Here is a 13,423-nt window from a genome sequence, read left to right on the forward strand (position 1 = left end):
AAAAAGTGCTTGTGGGCCAGGTGCAGTGGCTTACACCTGTAATCCCAGCACTTTGGGAGGCCGAGGAGGGCAGATCACCTGAGGTTGGCAGTTAGAGACCAGCCTGATCAACATGGAGAAACCCCATTTCTACTAAAAATCCAAAAAATTAGCCGGGCATAGTGCTGCATCCTTGTAAACATCATGGTGCCGATCCCAGCTACTCAAGAGGCTGAGACAGGAGAATCGCTTGAACCCAGAAGGCAGAGGTTACAGTGAGCCGAGATCGCACCATTGCACTCCAGCCTGGGCAACAAGAGCAAAACTCCGTCTCAAAAAAAAAAAAAAAAATTGCTTGCCCTCTCTTTCATGCCACTATACTTGGTAGTTATGTGAATGTACATTAATTTTACAAAGAAATAACTAGAAAGGATGTACTATTTCGAGCACATATTTGATGAACTTACACAAACCAGGAATTTCCTATTGTTATGGATGTATCTATCTTATTGACCAATGCATAATATCCATATAGCTCTACTTGCTAATGTATAACATATATAAATACATGTAAAGTTTGCCATTTATTTTATTATGTTTCCTTCTCCAAATTGCTATTTAACTTAAATTGATATATTATGATTTAGTCCACAACCACATTTTAGTATAGAATTGATTTTTGGAAGTGCTTTTAAGTGGTCATATATTGTGGTGGTTCTGAGATCATGTTGCGTAGCCACAGTCCTGGATGGAAACTCAGCTCCACTGCCTATCAACAGAATCACTCAAGGCACGTTACTTCATTTCTCACGCTTCAGTTTCCTGAAGTAGAAAATTAGAAGAATAATAGTTTCTACCTTATAAGATTGTTGTGGAGATTAAACAAGATAACACAAAGTGCTTGAAGTGATATAATACAAAGTAACTATTCAATAAAATTTTACTGTTAATATTATTTCAGGAAGCACAAAAGACACTATCATGACTCCGGAAAAATATATTATACATTCCTTAGGACTAAGTTCAGTCTTATCGGGATAACATCACCTGAGGCCTAAACTTCAGGGGACATCTTAAAGATGAATCAGGTTTTTGTTTTTGGTTTTTTGTTTTTTTTTCTGATAAGGTCAAGGGGTGATGATTTTGTGTCACAGGATATAAACAAGAAGGGGATCATCTTCTTGACTGTCCGCAATCTTCTGTGTTTTCACCAGCATTTATATAAGTACAATACCAAAAAGCTTTTGAAAGGACTCAAATGTTCAAGTGACTTACCTCATGCTCAGTGGCAGAGTTAGAAAGATATGATAACAATTGCTTATGTTTCTATATTGTTAAATTTTATAAAGCAGGTATACTAGGTTCCAAAAGGTGCCATAACACAGTACCACAAACTGGGTGTCTTAACAGAAGTTTTGTCTTTCACACTGCTGGATGCCAGAAGTCCAAAAGCAAGCTGTCTGTGGTGTTGGTTTCTTCTCAGGGCTTTGAGGGAGAATCTGTTTCATGCCTCTCTCCTATCTTCCAGTGATGACTGACAATCATTTCTATTCTGTGGCTTGTGGATGCCCTCAATCCAATCTCTGTTACTATCTTCACATGTGCTCCCCCTGCATCTCCATACATTCTCATGGCCATCTCCTTAGAAAAATACCAGTGGGAGGGATTAGGGCCACTCTACTCTGGTATGGCCACATTTTAACTTAGCTAATTATATCCACGATAATCCTATTTCCAAATGGGGTCACATTCTGAGTGCTGGGAGCTAGGACTTCAGCAGATCCTTTCTGGCGGACTCAATTCAATCCATAACAGGATCTTAACAGCAATTCAGAGAGTAAGAATTATTGTCCCTGCTCTCTATATAAGGAACCAAGGGCTTGAATAATGTAAGCGTCTTGTCCAACGTGACACAGCTATTTCCTAGATTAAGCTCAGATCTTATGACTCCAAGCTTAATGCCTTTTTGCAATTGCACCAATATCACAATAATAGCTCCATTTCTTGTTTGCCTACTATTTATCATGAACTTTATATATTGGTTAATAAGTTTTGCTTTGCAGAAACAAATAAAAATACCTCATACTGGCTTAAGCTACAAAGATGATCACTGGCTATTATAATTGAAAATCAAGAGATGTGGTGGGCTTAAAAGTTGGAGATTTACTCTTTGTCTTCCTATTATTATTATTTCTCATCATCTTTTTTCCTTTCTTTTCTCTTCTTTTCCATCTCTCAACAATTCAGTTCAAAAGCCAATAGGTGGAGTCTAGGCAAAGTAGGCATTCAGGCAGGGAGGGGAGCTATGGATGCCAAGAGTAGAGAGCTGAAGCCTGAGCATCGTGAGAGGTGGTGGAATGACCTGGAGTGGGGTGTGGCACCTGGGAGGAGGGCGTCCGTGCAGACGCACACACCACCGAGGGGATGCGATGATAAGAAGACAGCATCACTTCTGTAATATTCCTGCCAAACACATATAAACGAAATCTAATCATGAGTAAATACCAGACAAACTCAGATTGAGGGATATTCTACAAAATAACTGGCACGTACTCTTCAAAAATGTCAAGAGCATAGAAGTAATGACCAAGAGACTGTTCTAGATTAAAAGTGGCAGAGAAACATGAAAACTAGATGCAATGCATAATTCTGGACTGGATTATTTTGTTATGAAAGTCATAATTGGGACAATTGACAAAACTTGAATGTGATTTGAGAATCAGATGAAAGTAATGAATTAATGTTAATATGCTAATTTTGATAGTTCTATTTTGGTTATTTGGGAGAATATCCTTGCTTGTAGGACATAAATTCTAAAGTATTAAGGAGTGATGGAGCATCACATTGACAACTTAAATTGGTTGAAAAATAAAAAGTTCTTTGTACTGAATTTGCCAAAATCAAAAGTTAGGGTTTGATTTAGTGGCTCAGTGGTGTCAATAGAGATCCAGTCCCTCTCGATCGACTCTGCCTTCCTGTATGTCAGCTTCTAGGGGTTTCCAGGGGAAGTCTTTTTTCCCCCCCTAAGGCTGGCTTTCCTTCATAGTCATAAAATGGCTGCCAACAAAGAGAAGGGAGAGGAGGCTGGGGAGGGTTGGGGAAGGGGAGGGTTGGAGAAGGAAAGGGTTGGGGGAATTGCTTCTAGAAGCTTTCTGGGAAAAATAAGAAAGGAAGAATAAGAAAGTTAGGAAACCTTTTCCTGGAAACCCCTAGAAAACATCTTAAATCTCATTGGCCTAAATGGGGTCATGTTTGGCAAATGAGCTCATGTTCATCAGTTTAAGCTTGACCTGCTTTAGCTGCTTTTTCCAAAGCACATGAGCTTCACATGGGGGGAGATTTAAATAGCTGAATGAAAATGTGAGGCTAGGCAGGCAATTACAATATCCACACTGAGGGTCAGTATACCATTGTGGTAAAGAGCTTCGGTTCTGGAGCTAGACTATCAAGGAAGAATCTTGGTTCTGTTCATTTCTAGCTATGTGATACTGCACAATTTCTTTCATCTGTCTTTGCCCAGATTTGTCCACATATGAACTGAAGAAGAAAATTTTGTCTACCTCACAGAATTATTGTGAGAATTCCATGAATTAGCAAATGGAAAGCACTCAGAATACTGCCTAATGCATAGCGAGTATTCAAAAAGCACTATCATCTCAGTTTATATTTACACTATCCCATTTTACAGACATATTGAAAATTTATGCTTGCTATATACCACACTGTTCTAGACATTAAAAATGTAATAATATTCCAGACAGCCTAAATCTATCTAAGATGAATTTAAATAAGGACCTTGTTTAGGATCAGAGAGCTAGCAAGGGCCAACTACTGTTTAAGTACAGAAGGTCATGTTGCATACCGAACCCAGGCAGAATGACACAGAAATGATAAGACTTGAGATGACATTTTTCTCCGAATTTCACAACACAACATACATTTCTAAACTTTATGAATTTTTAAAACTGTGGTTGACAATAGTTTAAGGAAAAACACTGGAAGGAGGGTTTGGTTTTGTCTTCAGCTAACATTTATTGAGCACTTACTTCATACCACATACTACACATCAACTTGATTAATCTTCAGCAGGATGCTGGAGAGTCAGTGTTACTACTATCACCATGCTACAGATGAAGAAACCCAGGCTGATAGAAGTAGAGTGATTCTCCCTAGATCACAGAGTAGTCATTAATGGAGCTACGATTCAAACCCATGTTAGTCTAAATACAACTTTTTTCTCCCTTAGTTACTATTGTGCCTTAAGCTGCAGCAAATAGGTGATACCTAATTTATTAGCATTTATTGAACAGCTACTATTTGCCAGACACTATCTTAAATACTATGAGCAATGGAAAGCTGGATAACTCCAGCCTTCAAAGTAGTCTCCTGTTGGTCCAGATTATGAGATACACCTCATAGTCTTATTTAAAACTACTCATGTAGATTCAACCAGACTCGAGTATTCAATGGTTAGGAAAGCCTTCAAGGACTGACAGCAGGATCTAAGGGTAGTTTCAACTTATGTGGCAAATATAAGTTGAATGTTGATTTTTTAGAATATAGCAAAATTCTGTATATGCATTTCAACTATATAATAGCAAGACAGGCAGTCATTCAAACAAAGGCAGCAGAAAAGCAAAATATACTTAATAGTAGAATTTTCTGGTTTGATCACACCTCCCCAGAATGCTTACTGGCAGAGGAGGAAAATGATCTTTAGGGAATATATCAAGTGTTTATGCAATCCCTCTTCTCCTACCCTATACGATAGCTCCTTTGGCTTTTCCCCCCTCCTTCTTTTTCACTTTTTCCTTTTTGATGCTCTTATATACTCTTTCCTTCCTTTTCTTTCTCCCTGTCTTTCTGTACCTTTAAATTTTTCTCTGCCTTTGCCTTTAGCCTGGTAGTGGCCCTCAGGGGCACTGTCTACCCTGCTGCTGACTTCTGGGGCTAAAGCATTTGCTAAACCTCTGTTCTGGGTGATAGGGCATCAAATTCAATCCCTCAATAGCTGAGTTATTAAGGATCCTATGGAATTTCTCACTATGGTGTTAACTGAGCCATCTGGCCCCTTGCCCTCAGAGCTGTTGCTTTGGCCTCCTGCAGACCCTTGTCTGCAGTTTCAATTGAAGAGCTATCTCTTACATCTTCAAAGACTCTTCCACTGATTTGCTACAGGCAAGCCCATCCCTAGGCAAGATTTTTCCGTTGGCTGTTGAACTTGAGAGTCTCTCTCCCCAACCATAGCCATTCTCTACAAGTTCTCAGAGATCTCAGGTTATTTCTGGCCACCAAAGCCCTCCAATTAAAGAAGTGTGTCCAAGTCTCATCTTCTGGGGGGCATCACATGCTCTGAAACTTTTCTTTTTTCTTGTTTCTATTCTCCTACTCAAACATGCTTGTCCTACATCCTATTCTCCTGGGACCGCTCTGTCTGTTAGGAGACAGCTAGCTGGGCTGAGAAACTAACCTGTGTTAAAGGGATAACACTTGCAAATGATCAGTAGTTTTCCTTACATCCCCCAGTCCCTGAATCCTCAATTCTCTCCACAGAGTTTCATTTCTAAATCGCAGTGAATACCTCTATTGAGCAATTGCCATGTGTCAAGCTCTTATATAGGTGTTTTACATCGACTTATGTAATCTTCATAACAACTCTATAAGTTAATCACTATTATTGCTATTAGTATCACCCCCAGTTAACAGATGAAGAAATTGAGGCTGAAGAGGTTAAATCATTCACTCAAAGTAAATCCACAGAGCCAGGATTTGCCTCCAGGCATTTCCGCCACAGTGCCCCTGCCCTTCCCGCCATGCCTGCTCTCTGTCAATCCTGCCTCTTCTTTCTGGTGGGAACCTGGGATCCCTCTGCTTAAACACCTTAAATGCTAGATGATGCTTACACCAACTAGAGAGCAAACAAACTCTTCATAACCAGAAATCCAACTAGCTTTCAAGATTTAGCCTCCATTTCTCCACTCCACATGCCACTATTCAGCATGTACATTCCCTTGATATAATGTATATTCTTGTTAGTCTTTCTTAAGGAGTCTAGGAAATGCCACCTCAAAATATGCTGCTTTGTAGACTGATTACTTCAAACTGAAGGCATTTGATAAAGCAGCAAATATAGGGAAAGGCTTTCTCTGGGCTTCCCTTGTGTGCCTAAAGACAGATCATCCAAAAGAAACTCAACTGTCATGAATCCCCTCCCTGGGAGTCTCATCAACCAGGGAAGATTAACTCGTATCCCAGGAGAGGAGGCTGGAAATCAACACCACACTCAGACTTCATCACAGACTGTCACCTGTTCTTTTAAGATCCCATTCATCTTTCCTCAAAATTATTTATTCTCCCCTAAGTTTTCTATAACCCCCTCCCCTATAAAGACAGTATATAAGCTAGTGAATCTCACTGTTTTGGGTGTATTCGCTTTTCTTTTCTGTGATGTCCTGTGCACATTATAAATTTGTATACTTCTCCCATTGATCTGCCTGTTTTCGGTTTATATCATAGACTCAGTTATTGAACCCTCAGAGGGTAGTGAGGAAGTCATCTCTCCCCTGAACTTTCATCATTGTTACCACTCAATGAATGTATTTCCCACACTCTGTGACTGCAAAACCCTTGCTCATTCTTCAAAACTCATCTCAAAATTCTTATCGTCTTTGAAGATGTCTCCAGGCAGATAATTAAGTATTTATCCTTCTTTGCTCTCTCATACATACTTTGTGTACATGACAGTATGCAAACTAGCTTAGGAAAAAAAAAAAAACAATGACCTTGGGTATTCTACAGCTCAAAATATGTAAATAGAGTTTCAGCTCCTTTGCTATCTCTCTTTTTATCTCTTTCTCTTCATTCCTCAAAAAGGCTTTCTTTACATGGTGGACCTATGGTTATGGGCAGCCCAAGACTCACATCTTATTTGTTTAGCAATTCTAGTAAAAAGAAAGCTTTTTCTTCAATAGTGTTAACAGGAATGTCACAGAGAGGGCTGCTCTAGTTAGCTTGGCTTGCATGTCCAACCCTAAATCAGTCACTGTGACTAGGTAAAAGGAGAAATTTAATATTGAACACCCTAGATTAGATGCCTAATCCTGTAGTGCGTGGAGGGGTACTAGGTGAGGGGGTGATAGTCAATCTTCACCAAACAAATGAATAGTTATCCCCAAGGAATAGGGATAACCTTTATTTAAAAAGGGGCTGGGCATGGTGGTACATACCAGTAGTCCCAGTGACTTGGGGGGCTGAGGTGGGGGGATCGCTTGAGCCCAGGAGTTTGAGGATACAGTAAGCTATGATTGTGTCACTGCACTCTAGTCTAGGTGACAGAGCAAGTCCCTGTCTCAAAAAAATAAATAAAAATAAAAGAAAGAGTAAGGGATGCTGAGCAGATCTCAGGTTTTCATTGCATTACACTCCTTCTCTGGCTCACATTCATACCATAGTCATACCTCAGCTATTGCTGGTTCCATTCCAGACCACAACAATAAAGTGAATAGCACAATAAAGCAAGTCACACAAACTTTTTGGTTTCCCAGTGCCTATGAAAGTTATACTGCAGTCTATTAAGTGTGCAATAGCATTATGTCTAAAAAGTGTGCATACCTTAATTTAAAAAATACTTTACTGCTAAAAATGCTAACAATCATCTGTGTCTTTAGCAAGTTGTCATCTTTTCTGCTGGTGGAGAACCTTGCCTCAATGTTGACGGCTGCTGACTGATAAGGCTGGTGGTTGCTGAAGGCTGTGGTAGCTGCAGCAATTCCTTAAAATAAAACAACAGTGAAGTTTACCTCTTTGATTGACTCTTTCTTTCATGAAAGATTTCTCTGTAGCAGGCAATGCTGTTTGATAGCATTTGACCAATAGTAGAACTTTTTTCAAAATTGGAGGCAATCTTTTCAAACCCTATCACTGCTTTATCAATTAAGTGTATGAATATTCTAAATCTTTTGTTGTCATTCAACATTATTCATGCATCTTCATGAGGAATAGATTCCATCTCAAGAAAACACTTTCTTTGCTCATCCATAAGAAGCAAACTTCTTATCCATTAAAATTTTATCATGAGATTGTACCAACTCAGCCACATCTTTGGGCCTCACTTCAATTCTAGTTCTTTTGCTATTTCTGCCACATCTGCAGTTACTTCCCCCTACTGAAGTCTTGAACCCTTCAAGGTCATCCATGAGGATTGGGATCAACCTCTTCCAAACTCTTGCTAACATTGATATTTTGACCACCTCCCATGAATCACAAATGTTTTTAGTGGCATCTAGAATGGTGAATCCTTTCCAGAAGGCTTTTAATCAACTCTGTCCAGATCTATCAGAGGAATCTCTATCTATGGTGGCTATAGCCTTATGAAATGTATTTCTTAAATAGTAAGACTGAAAGTCAAAATTACTCCTTGATCCATGGATATTGTGTTAACAGACATGAAAACATTAATCTCCTGATACAGCCCCATCAGAGCTCTTAAGTGACCAGGTGTGTTGTCAATGAACAGTAATATTTTGAAAGCAGGGGTTTTTTTGGTTTGTTTTCTTTTTTGTTTGTTTTTGTTTTTTTTCTGAGCAGTAGGTCGCAATGGTGGGCTTAAAGTAATCGGGAAACCATGCTGTCAAGAGACATCTCCAGGCAGATGATGTTCCATTTGACAGAGCATAGGCAGAGTAGATTTAGCATAATTCTTGAGCATCCTACAATTTTTGAAATGGCAAGTAAGCATTGGCTTCAATTTAAATCCACTCACTACATTAGCCTAACAAGAGAGTCGGCCTGTCCTTTGAAGCTTAGAAGCCAGGCTTTGATTCCTCTTTAACTATGAAAGCCCTAGATGGCATCTTCTCCCAATAGAAGACTGTTTTGTTGACATTAAAAATCTGTTATTTAGTATAGGCACTTTCATTAACGATCTTACCTAGACCTTTTGGATAATTTGCTGATGCTTCTACATCAACATTTGCTGCTTCGCCTTGCACTTTTATGTTATAGAGATAGCTTCTTTCCTTAAATCTCATGAACCAATCTCTGCTGGCTTCCAGCTTTTCGTCTACAACTTCCTCACCTTTCTTAGCCTTCATAGAACTGAAGAGAGGTAGTGCCTTGCTCTGAGTTATGCTTTAGTTTAAGGGAATGTTGTGGCTGGTTTGATCTTCTATCCAGACCACTCAAAATTACTTCACATTAGAAATAAGTTTCACTTTCTTGTCATTTGTGTATTGACTAGAGTAGCACTTTTAATTTTCTTTGAAAACATTTCTTTGCATTCACAGCTTGGCTAACTGGTGCAAGAGGCCTAGCTTTCAGCTTATTTTTGGGTTTTGCTGTGCCTTCCTCACTAACCTTAATCATTTTTAGCTTTTGATTTAAAGTGAGAGACATGTGACTCTTTCACTTGAATATTTACAGGCCATTGTAGGGTTATTAATTGGCCTGATTTCAATATCATTGTATCTCAGAGAACAGGGAGGCCCTAGGAGAATAAGAAAGATAGGGGAGCTGTGGGTGGGTGGAGTAGTCAGAACACACAACATTCATTGCTTAAGTAAGTTCAGTGTCTTATATGGGCATGGTTTGTGGTACCCCAAAACAATTCAATAGTAACTTCAAAAATCACTGATTAGAGATCACCATAACAAATATATAATAATGAAAAGTCTGAAATATTATGAGAATTACAAAAATATGATGCAGAGACATGAAGTGAGCACATGTTGTTGGAAAAATGGCCCAGAATGATTTGCTTGACCCAATGTTGCCACAATCTTTTAATTTGTAAAAAACCCAATATCTGCAAAGTGCAATAAAGTGAAGCACAATAAAATGAGGTATGCTTATGCATACCATTTCAAAAATACCTTCATCATGAACTTTTCTACCAATAACCAAAAACACACTATTCAAAAGAGAGAATCCAAAAGTTTTCCCAATTGCTATGTCTAGCTCCACGTTCAGGACCTCTGGTCTCAGTCAAAGCAAATAAGGCTCTTAATGATATAGCAGCCTGTGAAATTAACCACATCAATGCACCCGATATACAGTGGCGATGGTAAAACAAGAGAAATATACCAGGCACTACCATTTAGAAACCACCTATAATACCATGGTTACTGCTGCAAAAATATATATCCTGCCAGACAGGGATTGTAATGATGTCCTATCTAGGCAATAAAGTGGTTTGCTAGGTTGAGTGATATAACTGCCCTTTGTCCTGTCCTCTAGGAAGACCATTCTTGTTCATTGCTCTTCATGAGCACATATGAGAGAAGTATTGAAGAATATTCATTTTCTGGGAGTTTAATTGCCACAGCAGTGCAATTCCTGTTAGGGGAATAATTTCTAGGGTATAGCAGATTATAGACATAGACCTTGGGGAAATAAGAACTTTAAAACTTCACTCGACCACTGCACAATTATCTTGCCAGAAAATCCACAGACTATTAATTGCCGTCAGAGAATTTGTCAAAGCATGGTCTTTAAACCTGGATTAGAGTTAGAGTTACTCTTTCTACTTCTATCTCCTAAGGAGAGGCCTTTATGATGGTACAGGCTCACTGCACTTAACTTAAAATGTTCTTACAGCAGAGCCCTCTCCTCATCTCTCTGCTTCCAGACAGTCCAGCTTAGACCTGAGCTGGTACCTTATGATATCTCATATTACAATATCTTATTGAAAAATTTAAAAAGCAATCAAGAGGGGGAGGTTGTGCTTGTGTGGAACAAGCATATATAAGAATTCTTTATACTTTCTGCTCTATTTGGCTATGAACCTAAACTAGCTCTAAGATATAAAGTTTATTAATTTAAAAAGAAAATAATTAACAAACTCCAAAATCTTCATATTTCCTATAAAATTTTCCAAAATTAGTTTTTGTAGGTATATTTCTATATCAAGAAAAAATTAGCAAAGACATCATAAAAAAGTGTTTCTGACAGTTAAGTAGAGACAACTTCTCAGAGATGGAATAGTGTTTTAGCTTTGCTTACTTGTTATACCATTCTTGATACCAATTTCTGTTCCAGGATTTGTTGATTGTAAGCAATAAAAAGAGGCCAGGCGTGGTGCCTCATGCCTGTAATCCCAACACTTTGGGAGGCCGAGGCGAGTGGATCACCTGAGGTCAGGAGTTCAAGACCAGCCTGTCCAACATGGTGAAACCCCGTCTCTACTACAATTACAAAATTAGCCAGGCATGATGGTGTGCACCTGTAATCCCAGCTACTGGGAGGCTGAAGCAGGAGAATCACTTGAACCCGAGAGGCAGAGGTAGCAGTGAGCCGAGATCGCTCCACTGCACTCCAGCCTGGGCAACAAGAGTGAAACTCCACTCAAAAAAAAAAAAAAAAAAAAAAAGCAACAAAAAGAGACTCGAAGTAACAAACAAGAAGAAACTAAAAATAACAAAGGATGGAAGTAAGGAAAAAAGGAAGGAAGAAAGGAAGGAAGGAGGGAGGGAAGGAAGGAAAGAAGGAAAGGAAAGAAAGAAAGGCACAATTACATAAAAGAATTCATCGATTAACGAAAAGTCTCTCATACTGGCAGGAGGAATTGGACTGTCAAGTCTCAGGAAGGTCAGAAACAGGGTAGTCCTAGGAATTTTGGTGCTAAAAAACAATAGGCATCTCTCCAGAGTGTTGCCATCAGAATGGAACAACCACTACTGTTTTCTACCCTTGTGCCATTTAGTATAAGATTTAAATTCCTGAGAAAGAGAATGCAGTTGGTTTGGTTTCAGTCACGTGCCCATTCCTGAACAAATTTGTGATGAGCTGAGAGACGTGGGCATGGAGTACTTTCTGAAGGCTATGTATCAATGTTGGACCCACACCTGTCTTTGATATAAATCATTGTCACAAGCAGAATAGATTCCTTTGAGAAAAAGCAAATTTTTTGCCATTAGGAAAAGGGGAAGGGATGATGGCAGGGCCAGCTTAACAAATCCCTGCTACAATATTCAGTATGGTACTTAATACTTTACATTTCATTTTATTGTTTTAATGTCTATCACCCTTGCTGAACTTGATATTGCTTAAAACAATGCCTGCAATGCCTAGTAAAAAATAGACATAGAGCTGTTTCAATAAGTGTTTTTAATTGCTAGCTTAAAGTATTATCCATTTAAGGCATATTAACAGGGATCTTCTAGGAATATTGTCCAATGTTTTTAAAGTGATGATATAAATTACAAATAACACATTAAGATAAGTGGTTCATCTAAGCACATCAAACCACTCCAATTGAAGACTCATAATCTTAGTGTTGGAAGGAAACTTACAGATCACACTCCAGTCTCTTTTCTCATCTTCACGACCACCCCATCGTGCCCACACTACATTAAGCAAAGGACTTTTCCATAACCTAAATGGTTTTATTTTAGTAAGGCATGTCACATTAAGCAAAGGACTTTTCCATAACCTAAATGGTTTTATTTTAGTAAGGCATGAATTGTATACCTTGAATAAAACTGTTAATATGAGAAATAAATGTATACCCATTGGGTGTATTTTCTTAGTAATTGTGAAAAGGAATAACTGGATAAAATAGACATTTAGAAGACAGGCTATGGAGTCATAATCCCCACTCCACTACATCTGACCACAGTTGGTATGTGAAATGGGAATAAGAATATTCACTTCATGGTCGATGTGAAGACTAAATCCAATAATGTTTATAAAGTCTTAGCACAGTTTGTGGCATATTGTAAAATTCAATAAACAGTAGAGCTTTTATTAAATCTGATCTGCCATTAGATTTGATATGCAAATATTTCCAGGGGATTGCTTACAATAGCCACACAAATTATAAACAACCGATTGGAATATTCATATTGGAATCTTTGCTTCTTTGCTAGCACTCATTCCACTAATGGCGTATTGTCAGTCTTATTAATGATCACTATGCTATCCCTTACACAAATATTAAGCTTCGCCTTTTAGCCCCAGGCTCTTTACTCCTATGCTCATTAACTTTGTAGCATTCTAAAGTCATTCTCTGTCACTCTTTATTTTTCCGCCTCTAGGTGATTTTATACTAATAAGAGCACCTTGTATTTGGCAACCTTGCAATGAATGTTGCTTTATCCATTATCACAGGTTAGATGTACTACAGACCATTCAGCTTTGAAATTAAACTGTAAGAATAAAAACATACAGTTTAAAGAACTTCTACAATCACCACAAACCTCTGTGTTTCCTTTTGATTTTTCTCTTTTCCTTTCCTATTCTGGACATCTGAGGGAGAATCTGGATGTCACACCCACACAAGTGCTACCTGAGTATCTAGCTTTCAGGACAGAAGAACAATAAGGACATCCCTTGCTACAGCCCTCCCCAGATTATGTCAATGTGGTGCTAGTTTTGGGACCTTGTGTAGACATTTATAACTGTGCAGGGTCAACAAATTTCTTTATCTTACCCTTTCCTTATGCCAAAT

At 38.5% G+C, this 13,423-nt stretch overlaps 1 protein-coding gene across 1 annotated transcript in view; it reads right to left on the reverse strand.

Moving 5' to 3' along the window:
- LOC129457589 (small ribosomal subunit protein uS2-like) overlaps positions 1 to 13,423 on the reverse strand; it is a 46,763-nt gene that overhangs the window by 16,304 nt on the left and 17,036 nt on the right. The window lies entirely within an intron of this gene.

The sequence above is a fragment of the Symphalangus syndactylus genome, chromosome 11 (genome assembly GCF_028878055.3).
Source record: "Symphalangus syndactylus isolate Jambi chromosome 11, NHGRI_mSymSyn1-v2.1_pri, whole genome shotgun sequence".
NCBI classification, from domain to species: Eukaryota; Metazoa; Chordata; class Mammalia; order Primates; family Hylobatidae; genus Symphalangus; species Symphalangus syndactylus.